Source organism: Bos mutus, chromosome 6 (genome assembly GCF_027580195.1).
Source record: "Bos mutus isolate GX-2022 chromosome 6, NWIPB_WYAK_1.1, whole genome shotgun sequence".
Taxonomy (NCBI): domain Eukaryota; kingdom Metazoa; phylum Chordata; class Mammalia; order Artiodactyla; family Bovidae; genus Bos; species Bos mutus.
Window position 1 is genome coordinate 26,885,692 of NC_091622.1, and position 12,962 is coordinate 26,898,653.

Sequence of the window (12,962 nt, forward strand, 5' to 3'; positions counted from 1 at the left end):
ATGTCCATTGAGTCAGTGATGCCACCCAACCATCTCATCCTCTGTCATCCCCTCCTCCTCCTGCCTTCAATCTTTCTCAGCATTATGGTCTTTTCTAATGAGTCAGTTCTTCACATCAGGTGGCAAAAGTATTGGAGCTTCAGAATCAGTCCTTCCAATGAATATTCAGGATTGATTTCCTTTAGGATTGACTGGTTGGATTTCCTTGCAGCCCAAGGGACTCTCAAGTATTCTCCAACACCACAGTTCAAAAGCATCAGTTCTTCAGCACTCAGCTTTCTTTATGGTCCAGCTCTCACATCCATACATGACTACTGGAAAAACCATAGCTTTGACTATGGACCTTTGTTGGCAAAATAATGTCTCTGCTTTTGAATATTAATTTCATGACTGCAATAACCATCTGCAGTGATTCGTGGAATTATATCACAATATTCATTCAGTCATTTCCTTATTTTGGATCTTTCAGATTGTTTCCATATATTTGTTATTTATGAAGATAATGAAAACTTTGGATGTTTAAACTTACATGCTGGAGTTTAATCTTAATGGGTTACTTTCTTAAAGTGATCTATTGAGTCAAAATTAGTACACATTTAAATTTTATTAGGAATGGCTACATTGTTCTCCAAATAAATGGTATGAATTATATAGCAATAAAAAATGTATGAAAGTAACTTTTCCCCCACAATAATGCCAGCATTAAATATTATTAATTTTTACATTTTGTCCAGTCAAGGAAAAAGAAGAAAGCTTGTTTTTAACTTAGATTTTTGAAGTTTTATATCTTTTTTTATAGGTTACCTATTTGTATTTCCTCTTCTACGTGGCTAGGAGTATGTTTGCCCACTTTTAAATTTCTTTAATTTCTTTTGACTAGAAAAAATGATAGAGTTCATCATATAGTAGAGATATAACATTTATTCTTATGACTACATTTTGACTGATTCTTATCTTTCTTGTGTATGGTTTTTGCATTCAGAAGTAAATTATATATATTTAAACCTAGCTATCTATTACTTCATAGTTTCTGAGTTTTCTTTCTTTAAGAGGGCCCCATTCCTTCCAAAGGTGTAAAAGTATTTTCTAATTTTTAAATAATTGATAGTTGTTATTCTTTTGCTTTATGGGAAGACCATTTTTTGTTTCTAGCTTTTCTTTGGTATATACAGGCAATTATGCTAACAGCATTATTAAACAGCCATTTTCCCCACAATTTTTCTTGTTATACGGTTGCTGCTGCTGCTAAGTCGCTTCAGTCGTGTCCGACTCTGTGCGACCCCATAGACGGTTACTGTACTATAATTCATTCATGGAACCCTTTTTTTGACACTGATTTATTTTCTATTTCTATATATGTCAAAATATACTCAGATTACTCCTCTCTTTTAAGTTTTTTTTTGTTTTTGTTTTTCCCCTAAGAATGTGCCTGGAGAAACAATCTAATTAAAGACTTTTCTTACCCAAATTATTAAAATGAAAGAAGGAGGGAAGGAGGAATGAGAAGAGAGAGAAAGAAGAGGACTATTTCAGCTTATCTTCCTTACCTTATCCTTTGGTTTCTCAGACTGTGGAGAGGAGAGGACATGGGTCATTCTGTTTTGATATGCCTCAGTGAACATGAAGCAAGAGTTTTTTTTTTTTTTTTTTAATTCAAAAAACAAACAATAACCAATGATATAACTATCCTGAAGCCCTGTTGCTTTCCCCCCATTTGTCCCTTGCTTCTCTACTTATGTGTCAACGTGATTCCTTTTTTTCTCATGTGCAGTATTGTCTGTTGTAAAGCAAAAATATCAAGTCGATATCCAATTTACCTTTTGAACGGGAACTTTTTATGTGTTACATACGACTAAGACTCCTATAAAGAATTTTAATGAATACTGTCGTCACACTTTAATAACATGAAAGCTGCCCTTCATTTCATATATTGAGGATAGAAGATTGTTTTGGTACTCAAGTCACTCAAACGTCCTTAAGTTAAAACTCTTACTTATCTGGTCTTAAATAGTCCAGAGGCAGTCCTTCTCTTTAGGTTTTTTAAAGATTAGAGCAAACTTCTTAGCTGGTTTCATCTTTATTCAGTTGTAGAAGAACTTTGGTCTTGCATTGAATGAACATGATTATTTTATCAACTGAAAATACTAGCTTTTCTCTCAAGATCTACGTCTCTCAAGATGCTACAATTGACTTTGTCTTTATTTTCTTTGGCCCTAGTACTTTTAGAAAAGAGATCTTTAGCTTTCTTTTCTAATTTTTTTCTTTTGACTCTATAAACCAAGAATATAATTCAAAATGTACCCCAAATCATTTTCCATTACTTTATTCCATTGTCATTCTTGTATTCAGATAATTAATGAAATTTCAAAGTTATTGCTAAAGTATTTGAAGTTTGTTAAGCATTCCCCGTGGAGAAGGGAACAGCTTCTCTTCTCCCATGGGATCTCAAAGAATCAGACAAAACTGAGTGACTTTCACTCACTTCAAGCATTCCTAGAAGCCAGTTCCTTCTAAGTAGTATAGGTAACACAGGAAATAACAAATCAAGCATCGTTGGTGAGGATGAAATGAGTCAATATTCTTATTCAACCCAAGGTGGGATTTGTTGGAACTTCTAATCTGTAGCCAGTCAGTCAGAAGCATAGGTGACAACCTGGTCTTATAATTGGCATCTGAAGTGGGTGTTTAGGTGTGAACACTTAACCTGTGCAATCTGATGCTATTTCCAGGTCCTTAGTGTCAGAATTGAGTAGAATTGTAGGATACATAGTTGATGCCAGAAAATTGATCTAATGTGTGGAGAAAATACCCACATATTAGAATTGTGTGCCGAGCCTTACCTAGTTCAAAAAAACCTCTTGGAAAACTATTAATAGATGGAAAATTTATTAATCTAATTGAATATTTACCCAAAACATGGGACAAAGATTGTATTCAGTGTTATAATCTTAAAAACATTTTATTCAAATTGAAGAAAAGGATAAGTATGTCTTATCATTTCCACTCCTATTTGAGAGAATAATGGAGGCACTGCATTTTTTTTTTTTTTAAGTTGGAAGAACTGTATTTTTTTTTCAATATTTATTTGGCTGCACTGGGCCTTATTTGTGGCATATATGTTCTAGTTCGCTGACCAGGGATCAAACTCAGGCCTCTTGCATTGGGAGCACAAAGTCTTAGCCACTGAACCACTGGGGAAGTCCCAGAACCATCTTGAATAATAAGAAATGGGAAAATGTGTACAAAGACTGGTATGGAGTGGCTTCATAAAGATTGGAGGAGAAGAATGGACGGAGTTTTAAAGAGCAAAATCTATGACAGATTAGAGTATCAGATACGTTTTAGAATTTGAAAAATGAAATTAATAGACATTAGAGTTGATGAAGCATGTGGGAAACATTAGTGATACATGAAAATTAATAAACTGAAAAAGAGTTAAAAACTGGCACTATTTGAAGATTATATTGTTAACAGAAAAAATTTAAAAATCTATAGACAAATAATAAAATTCATAAGAGATTTTGACAGCCTTTGATTGTACAAAAAGTGATTGCAATTCTAAATATCAGCAGTGATTAGAAAATGTAAACTTACATAATAGTTAATAGCTAAATAGCTATAAAATTAGGTACAGAGAAATAAATCCAACAAAAGAAAGATAATTAAAACTATATGGAAAGACATAAACAGAGACCTAAATAAATGGAGCAATGAATAGAAAGCTTCTCAAATATGGATTCTCCCAACTCAACCTGTAAATTTAGTGACATTTTAAAAAAGATTTCTTAGCAAAGTTGACAAGATTATTTAAAATTTGTTTGAAGTAGTAAAGAGTATATAAGAAACACCTAAGGAAGAACATTGCAGAGAAACTCCTGTACCACATAAGATTTTATAGTGCAGTAGTGGAGAAGGCAATGGCACCCCACTCCAGTACTTTGCCTGGAAAATCCCATGGACGGAGGAGCCTGGTGGGCTGCAGTCCATGGGGTCGCTAAGAGTCGGACATGACTGAGCGACTTCCTTTCACTTTTCATTTTCATGCATTGGAGAAGGAAATGGCAACCCACTCCAGTGTTCTTGCCTGGAGAATCCCATGGATGGAGAAGCCTGGTAGGCTGCAGTCCATGGGGTCGCACAGAGTTGGACACGACTGAAGCGACTTAGCAGCAGCAGCAGCAGTGATTAAATCAGTATAATATTGGTGTAGGGATCAACAATTGAGCAGTAAGACTACCTCAAGATAGATATATACATAAGAAAATTTGATATATTTAAGAGGTGACCTTGAAGACCTTTGGGGAAAAGATGGACTTTTGAGAACTCTTACATAAAAAGTTAGTAATCCATATCAGAAAAAAAGGAATTGGATCTTTGCAACATGTCATATACAAAATTCACTTCTGGATAGATTAAATGTTTATTTTGAAAAAATACTTTAAATCTTCTAGAAGAATATACAGAAACCATTTATGTAATAATTTTAATTTTTTAAATAATTCACAGAAACACATAAGAAAATCTGGGAGGAAAATACATAACAGGAGTTCCAGAAAGAGAAAACAGGACAAATTAAACTAAGAAATTTATCATGGAATTTGTATGAAAAGTTCTCTCTAGATTTAAAGACATGACCTCCAGATTGAAAAGGACTACTAATGTCCTGATACAGTGAAAAGAAAAGCAAGCAAAAACAGCTGCACAAAGAAAGGCACGTTGTTTTGTAGTTTCCAGAATAACTGGAATAATTATACCAACAAAAATCTTAAGGTCAGTTTTGACCTCCTCTCATCCATTCCATGCCCATCCCTAATCAAAGCCACTGCTAAGTGCTCTAGATTCTGTTTGTGCCACATTTCTCACCTTATTCCTTTCCTTCCATTCCTTCCACTGCCATGTGTTTCAGCTCATGATCTTCATTTTCTGGTTTATATCAATAATCTCCAAATTAATCTTTGCCTACCATCTCTCTGCAATCTCTCAGTTCTGTGCCACTAGACATTCAAGCTAACTGTGCCCAAAATTACTTGCTCCTTTCTGTTGCTTCTTAAATTAAGTCCAAATTCCTTATCTGGAGTTTTAAGAGTATGTGCGGAAATACTCTTACCCTGATTTTTTATTTTTTTCCCTCCATGCATCTGTACACCTGTGCTTTAGCTGTTTTGTGAGGTAGGTGTGAGTGACTACATCTTCCAGTCGCTCTTAGACACTTCCAGTCCTCTGTGGACTCTGCCATCCATACCTTTTCTCTCTGTGCACCTCCTTCTATAGACATTCCATCTGGCCTTCAAAGCCCAATCAAAGCTTCCTCCTTTATGAATTCTTTTTTGAGCTCTCCACAAATGTGGAATAGACATTTATCTCATTGGAATCCCATATTTACTTGAACATTTTCAAAATATTTGCCCTTTTTTAAACTTTATAACTATTTGTATAACTAGTTTGTTTGTTATTTTATAACTACTTAACAGTATTTGATTTTAAGCCCTTTGAAGAAAGGGCTTTATTTTATATATGTGCCTATATTCTAGCACCTAGCATGTGTCCTATACATAGGGAACATTTGGTAAACATTTGCTGTATTGAATGAAATTCTTAACTTTATTCAGTTAGTACATACTTTGAATATCAAAAAGAGAAAAGTGTTTGATTAAAAATTCTAAATTGTGTCCACAGTAAAAGTAAACCTTATATGTGTGAATTTATTATTTGAACTTGGTGAATTGAAACCTCATAAAGGTTTCCTTGGTGGCTCAGGTGGTAAAGAATCTGCCTGCAATGTGAGAGACCTGGGTTAGGAAGATCCCCTGAAGTAGGAAATGGTGACCCACTCTAGTATTCTTGCTTGGGAAATCCCACGGACAGAGGAGCCTGGTTGGCAACAGTCCATGGGGTTGCAAAGAGTCGGACATGACTGAGCGAATAACACTTTCACTTTCAAAGATATATTGACATGGACTTATGTATAATAAAGATATGTGTAAAGAATGTAAAGAATACATTTGAATCAATTCTAATGAGGTGGATGAAACTGGAGCCTATTATACAGAGTGAAGTAAGCCAGAAAGAAAAACACCAATACAGTATGCTGTTGCTGCTAAGTTGCTTCAGTTGTGTCCGACTCTGTGCGACCCCAGAGACGGCAGCCCACCAGGCTCCCCCATCCCTGGGATTCTCCAGGCAAGAACACTGGAGTGGGTTGCCATTTCCTTCTCCAATGCATGAAAGTGAAAAGTGAAAGTGAAGTCGCTCAGTTGTGCTCGACACTTAGCGACCCCATGGACTGCAGCCTACCAGGCTCCTCCGTCCATGGAATTTTCCAGGCAAGAGTACTGGAGTGGGGTGCCATTGCCTTCTACGAATACAGTATACTAACTCATATATATGGAATTTAGAAAGATGGTAATGATAACCCTGTATGCGAGACAGCAAAAGAGACACAGATGTATAGAAGAGTCTTTTGGACTCTGTGGGAGAGGGAGAGGGTGGGATGATTCAGGGGAATGGCATGAAAACATGTATAATATCATATAAGAAATGAATCACCAGTCCAGGTTTGATGCAGGATACAGGATGCTCGGGGCTGGTGCACTGGGATGATTCAGAGGGATGGTATGGGGAGGGAGGTGGGAGGGGGGTTCAGGATGGGGAACACGTGTATATCTGTGGCAGATTCATGTTGATGTATGGCAAAACCAATACAATATTGTAAAGTAATTAGCCTCCAATTAAAATAAATAAATTTAAATTTAAAAAATTAAGATATGTGTATAATAATTTCTTAGACTTCAGGAGAGGGTAAGGGACAGGGAAGCCTGATGTGCTTCAGTCCACTGGGTCCCAAAGAGTTGGACATGACTGAACAACAACAAATTAGCTCTAATGAAGTAATCCCTCTGCATGAACATTCTAATGATTTGTTTTTCATTTCTTAGGTTTTTTAAAGTGGATAAATATATTCTCTTAGTTAGTAAATCAAAAGAACTGCCTACACTAATTTGAGTTCCCAAGTGTCAATATGGTAATTTTAAAATTTTATATATTTTTTAGGGCTTCTCAGAGGGTGCGATGGTAAGGAATCCACTTGCCAATGCGGGGTTAATTATCAGAATGATTATTATTTTCTATTGCCCTTTCTAATTGCTATTTCTTCTGAAGTTTTACTCAATTTAATTAACTCACTAAAGGAATATATCTTAATATATTTCCTTTTATACAATTCACTGTTTGAATTGAAACATTTGACCACAAAAATTATCTCAAGCTACTCAGGTATTTCTCAGATTTTTTAAATCAGAGGAACAGTGTGTTTAGGGATTTATTAAGGTCAGGTCTATATCACCTAGCTAAAAGAATGTTTTAAAGCTTTTCTGACTATTTGGAACAAATAATATTCTGGAAATCTTAAGGTACATTCTTTGAGAAAGCAACGTGGATTAGCTACTCATATCCTGACTGATGACATTCATGGGAATAATGAGGTTAGTTTTTGCCTTCTGAGAGAACCCTGATTTGGATATGGATACAAGAAGAGAAAACCAATTTGGCTGCAGTGAACCATGGCAGACTAGGGTACAACATGTGCTTCAAGGAAATAAAAGGTCCGTTGTTCAGAATTTTATCCCCATATCTCTTATTTCACATCATTTTTCATCTTCAAGTGTGATGATCTGTGGAAGAATCAGGTTATCCGAAAGTGTGCCATTTATTTAGAACTATGAAATTTTCCAAGCTGCTAAAACTTTCTAGTCTCATGATTCAAAAATGGAACAAGTCAACTTATGGACTGACTCCCTTGGGGAAGATGCTGTGTAACTCAGGTCTTCATTATTACGTAAACTGATTAGTGTTAGAGAACATGGAGCAAAAGATACTCTTGTTTTGCTCCCATGGTTATACCCTTTCTCTTATGTATTCAATTGTATTTTTTATGGTTTAATTTTAAATTACAGGATTTGTTAATGGAACTTGATTTTTAAAATATAAATGTTATATTTCATTTAAATTTTTTAAAAAAATTTGGTAAAGGGACCTGCGCTCTCTCTTTTAAGTTTCTTATTGTCTTACAGTTGTTTCTTAGTTGCATATATATTATTTCTTTGACTAAAATCACTTCTGTCTTTGAACTATTTTTAATGCTGTTTCTTGAACAGCTTGCAAGTTATCCTGTGTGTTTCTGGTACTGATATGTGCAACTAAAATGAGTATTCCAGATGCACATCAATATAATTGTGTAGTGAAGAATTCATCACCTAGTTTTGATATGTGATGTCATTTGCTTTTCCCAAAATAGGAATGACCTGTTTTCTTGATGTATTTTATCCAGATTACAATTAGTTTTCTCTTTAGTTCACCATTGCTTTCTTTATGCAAAATCTGAGAATAATGCTGTGTCATGTTTTCTCCTCTACATTATTCACTTTAGTAACTTACTTGTTATCAGTTAAGTATATAATCATTAATAGTATTAATTTTTACATAATTCCATGGTATTGCATCTCTATCTTATACTTAAGTCAGGCATAACCTCTTAGTTGGTTCTTTTAAAGTGACGTGTGTATGTGTGCTATCAATAGGCATATATTATATGGATATGTATTTATTATAACTATACATATATATATATATATATATATATTTAGGCTAAGAACACCTAGACAGATTAAAAGTAATCACCTAAAACAGGAGTTGGCAAACTATAATCTATATACCAAACTGATTTGATTCCTATTTTTGTAAATACATTTTTGTTGAAGTACAGCTACAGTAATTTTTATATGCTGCTGCTGCTGCTAAGTCACTTCAGTCATGTCTGACTCTGTGCGACCCCAAAGACGGCAGCCTACCAGGCTCCCCCGTCCCTGGGATTCTCCAGGCAAGAACACTGGAGTGGGTTGCCATTTCCTTCTCCACTGCATGAAAGTGAAAGCGAAAAGGAAGTCGCTCAGTCGTGTCCGACTCTTAGCGACCCCATGGACTGCAGCCTACCAGGCTCCTCCGTCCATGGGATTTTCCATGCAAGAGTACTGGAGTGGGTTGCCATTGCCTTCTCCGAATTTTTATATATATTATCTATTATACAGAGGAAGAGTTGAGAAGTTGTGACCAAGATCTTATGATCCACAAAGCCTAACACATTTTCTATCTAGCTTTTTCAGAAAATGTTTTGCCAACTCTTCACCTAGGAAATTGTTTATATGGTTGTTAAGAGCTTAGTAAATATATAAATGATTAAATTAGCATATGAAAGGAATAATTTAGTGATTGTTAGGTTAAAATTACCGATTCATAGATTATTATTGATAGCATTGCTGTTATTACTTAAAATATGTCATTTTTGTGTTTTAAATGTATAAAACTACAAAGAGGTTAATAAAAACAGATGGTAATTTTCTTGCCTATACAGGGGCTATTGATGTTTCTAAATAAAAACGTGTTATTGTTGCTAAGTCATGTGCAACTCTTTGCAACCCCATAGCCTATATCCCATCAGGCTTCTCTGTCCATGGGGCTTCCGAGGCAAGAATACTGGAGTGGATTGCCATTTCCTTCTCCAGGGATTTTCCTGACCCATGGATTGAACCCACATCTTTTGCTCGGCAGGCAAACTTTTTACCACTGAGCCACCTGGGAAGCTCAAATAAAAACAATATACATACATAATCCAAAGTTAACTAGGTAATTATTAAATTATTTTGTAATTTTTTTCTCTAGAAAATAAAATCCAAACTAATTATACACACATACACTAACACACATGAAAGCATATTGTCATCTAGTTTACACCTTCTTTTTCCTTTTGGAGATTTTTTTTTTTTTCATGTCAACACATGTATGCAATGGTATACTCAGTTGTGTCTGACTTTTTGTGACCCCAAGGACTGTAGCCCACAAGATTCCTGTCCAAGGGATTTTCCAGGCAATAATAGTGGAGTGGGCCATTATTTCCTACTCCATAACACATGTATAACTACCTCTATTCTTTTTTTTCTTCTTTTAAAAAATATTTTTAATTAGACGATAATTGCTTTATACTATTGTATTAGTTTCTGCCATACAACAATGCAAATCAGCCATAAGTATTATCTTCTATTCTTAACTGTGTGATATTCCCTAAGGGTGGGCACTCTGTAGTCGGTACAGGTTTATGTCCCACCTCTGCTGTGTTCTATCTAAGGAAACTTGAGGGAGAACTCCTCGTGCTTATGTCTTCCATCTTTACAGTTTAGATAAAATTATACATATTAAGTGCCAGGTAGGCTGGGTAGCAAGTGTTAGCTGTTGTCTTTGTTTCTGCTGTTATTGTTGGACACTTTAGCTGTTCCCAGTACTTTTGCTATTACAATTTTGCAAAAGATAACTTTATAATAGTATCCTGGAAAACCTTGATAGTCATGTCCGTAAGGTAAATTCCAAGTTGTGAGTTTTCTGGATCAAAATGGATGTCCATTTCAATTTTCAAAACAATATTGCCAAATTACTTTTCAGAAATGGTACTCCAATTTATATTCTTACCAATGGTGTGAACTTTTCCCACCACACCCCTGCCTGCTTGCCTGCAGTGGATATCATCAAACTTTTAATTAATACTTGTTAGGTTGGTGAATGATGCCTTTGTTTCCTTATTATAATGACAATGAGGTTTTTTTTAAAAAAATATAGTCAGTGAGTGTTGGCTTATGTTTTTCTTGGTCTCTAAAATACTTATTCAGGACCCATTGTCCATTAGGATAGTTTATTTTCATCATAGTGGTAATGAGCCTTTCATAAGTTAACCAGAATGCTCGGATGGATGTCATATCTGTGCTAAATAAGATTTCTTGAAATAATGTAAGTCTTTCATTTGCATTTGTGGTATTTTTCCTGTATTGGAATATTTTTATCAAATTTATCAGACTTCTGGTGAACATGGTCCTGAATTATTTCCTGCACACATTCCTTTTACATCATATTACACTTTGTGATATCATACATTTGATTTCCTGACTCTAGAGAGCAGACCTTAGGGACATCTTTTCTTTGTATCACAACCATGATTAAACTGCTTAAAGGTGAATGGGACTATGAAATTCATTTGTATTTAGGCTAGTGTGTGTGCTTAGTCACTCAGTTGTGTCTGACTCTTTGCAATCCCATGGATGGCAGCTCGCCAGGCTTCTCTCTCCATGGGGATTTTCCAGGCAAGAATACTGGAGGGTATTCTCCACAAGGGTTGCCATGCCCTTTTCCAGGGGATCATCCCAACCCAGGTCTTCTACATTGCAGGTGGATTCTTTACCAGCTGAGCTACCAGGGAAACCCATTTAGGCTTGGGTATTCTTATAAATTTACTGATGCACACCACTATCAGGAATTCATTCCACATTGAGTATTGTCAGGAAATGTCCTAATATGTAATTTTTAAGATCCTAAAGAGATTCTTTTAGAAAATGAATACCTCCCGCATTTCATATTCTTCAATGTGAGGAGGTTAGAAATATAGCAATAGAAGTTGGGGCCTAGTGTGGAGTCTGAAGTATGAAATAGAAACTTATGACATTCTAGGGCTACAGTGATTGTTCTAGAAAACATCTCCAATCATTTCCAGATATAAGAATGGAAACTTGGGCCTCTAACCTCCATGAGAAACACCATAAGTTAAAAATAAGGCCATAGGACTTTTATAGTAAACAGTGTTACTCACATTAATTCTTAATGTTAACCATATTATTGAACTTGGCTGTAGTTGGTGCTGATGGTAAAGAACCTGCCTGCTAACTTAGGAGACCTAAGAGACTTGGGTTCGATCTCTGGGTGGGGAAGATCCCCTGGAGGAGGGCACAGCAACTCAGTCCAGTATTCTTGCCTGGAGAATCCCCTGGTCAGAGGATACTGGCACACTATAGTCCATAGTGTCACAAAAGAGTTGGACACGACTGAAGTGAATTAGCACACGTGCGCGTGGAAGGAGGGTTCCTATATGACAGACAGTGAAGGTCCTTATTTTTTAAAGTATAAATTCTTCTTGGTACTTCTTCAGTTCCCAAGAAGTTATAAAGCCATGAAACATTATTGAATGCTGTCTTAAAAAATCCGTGAAATATTGTTGAATGCTGTCTTAAAAGTAGCATAACACAAAGAAATATTTTGGTGAAAAATAATGTGACTAGTTAATTAGGTATTTAATTATAGATCATAGTATTTCTCAGCAAGTTATTACTTTTTCTTAATGCTTTTCATAATAATCACTTTAATATTTGAATTATTTACCTAGTATTTAGAGGAAGAGAGGGTGATGATAAATATTTTATTCTTCATTTTATTTATTCACTTAGTAAAATTTTATTGAATAATAATAAGTCCTAATTATTCTGAAAGATACCATGATATTATGATGGATAATGAATTATGAACTTAGTTCTTTAGAGGCTTATGTTTTACTAGCAAAGAGAAAACAGTATTAACTGAATGACCACATTGATAAGTGCCATACATAAGACAGGTGCATGATATATATACTCTCTCATTTAATTTTTGTTTTAACTATGATATGTAATTTAGGAAACTCATGAGGAAAAGGAATTCTATTGTATGTATCCATATTTCTGCTTTTACTGTGGCTTTTCTTTCCTTGCTGATGCTCCAAGCTCTTTTATTGCACAACTTCCTGTACTTGATGCTTAAGGGTAAGTTGGCCGGCAACAAATTCTTTTAGTTTTCCTATATCTGAAAATGTCATTATTTACCTTTCATTCCTCAACGAAGTTCTCCTAGGTATAAATTCATGTTGACAGTTCTTTTCTTTCAGGCCTTGAAAACATGATGCCACTTCTTTCTGGCTGCCATGGTTTTCATATCAGAAATCTGCTGTCATCTAAATTGGTGTTCCCCTGTAGATGTTATTTCTTTCTACTGCTTTCAAGATGTTTTTCTTTTTCTTTAGTTTTCAGAAGTTTGTCTTGGCATGATTTCTTTGAATTCAT

General features: G+C 35.2%; 1 protein-coding gene across 1 annotated transcript in view; it reads left to right on the forward strand.

The window, feature by feature from the left end:
• STPG2 (sperm tail PG-rich repeat containing 2) overlaps nt 1-12,962 on the forward strand; it is a 629,653-nt gene that overhangs the window by 474,253 nt on the left and 142,438 nt on the right. The window lies entirely within an intron of this gene.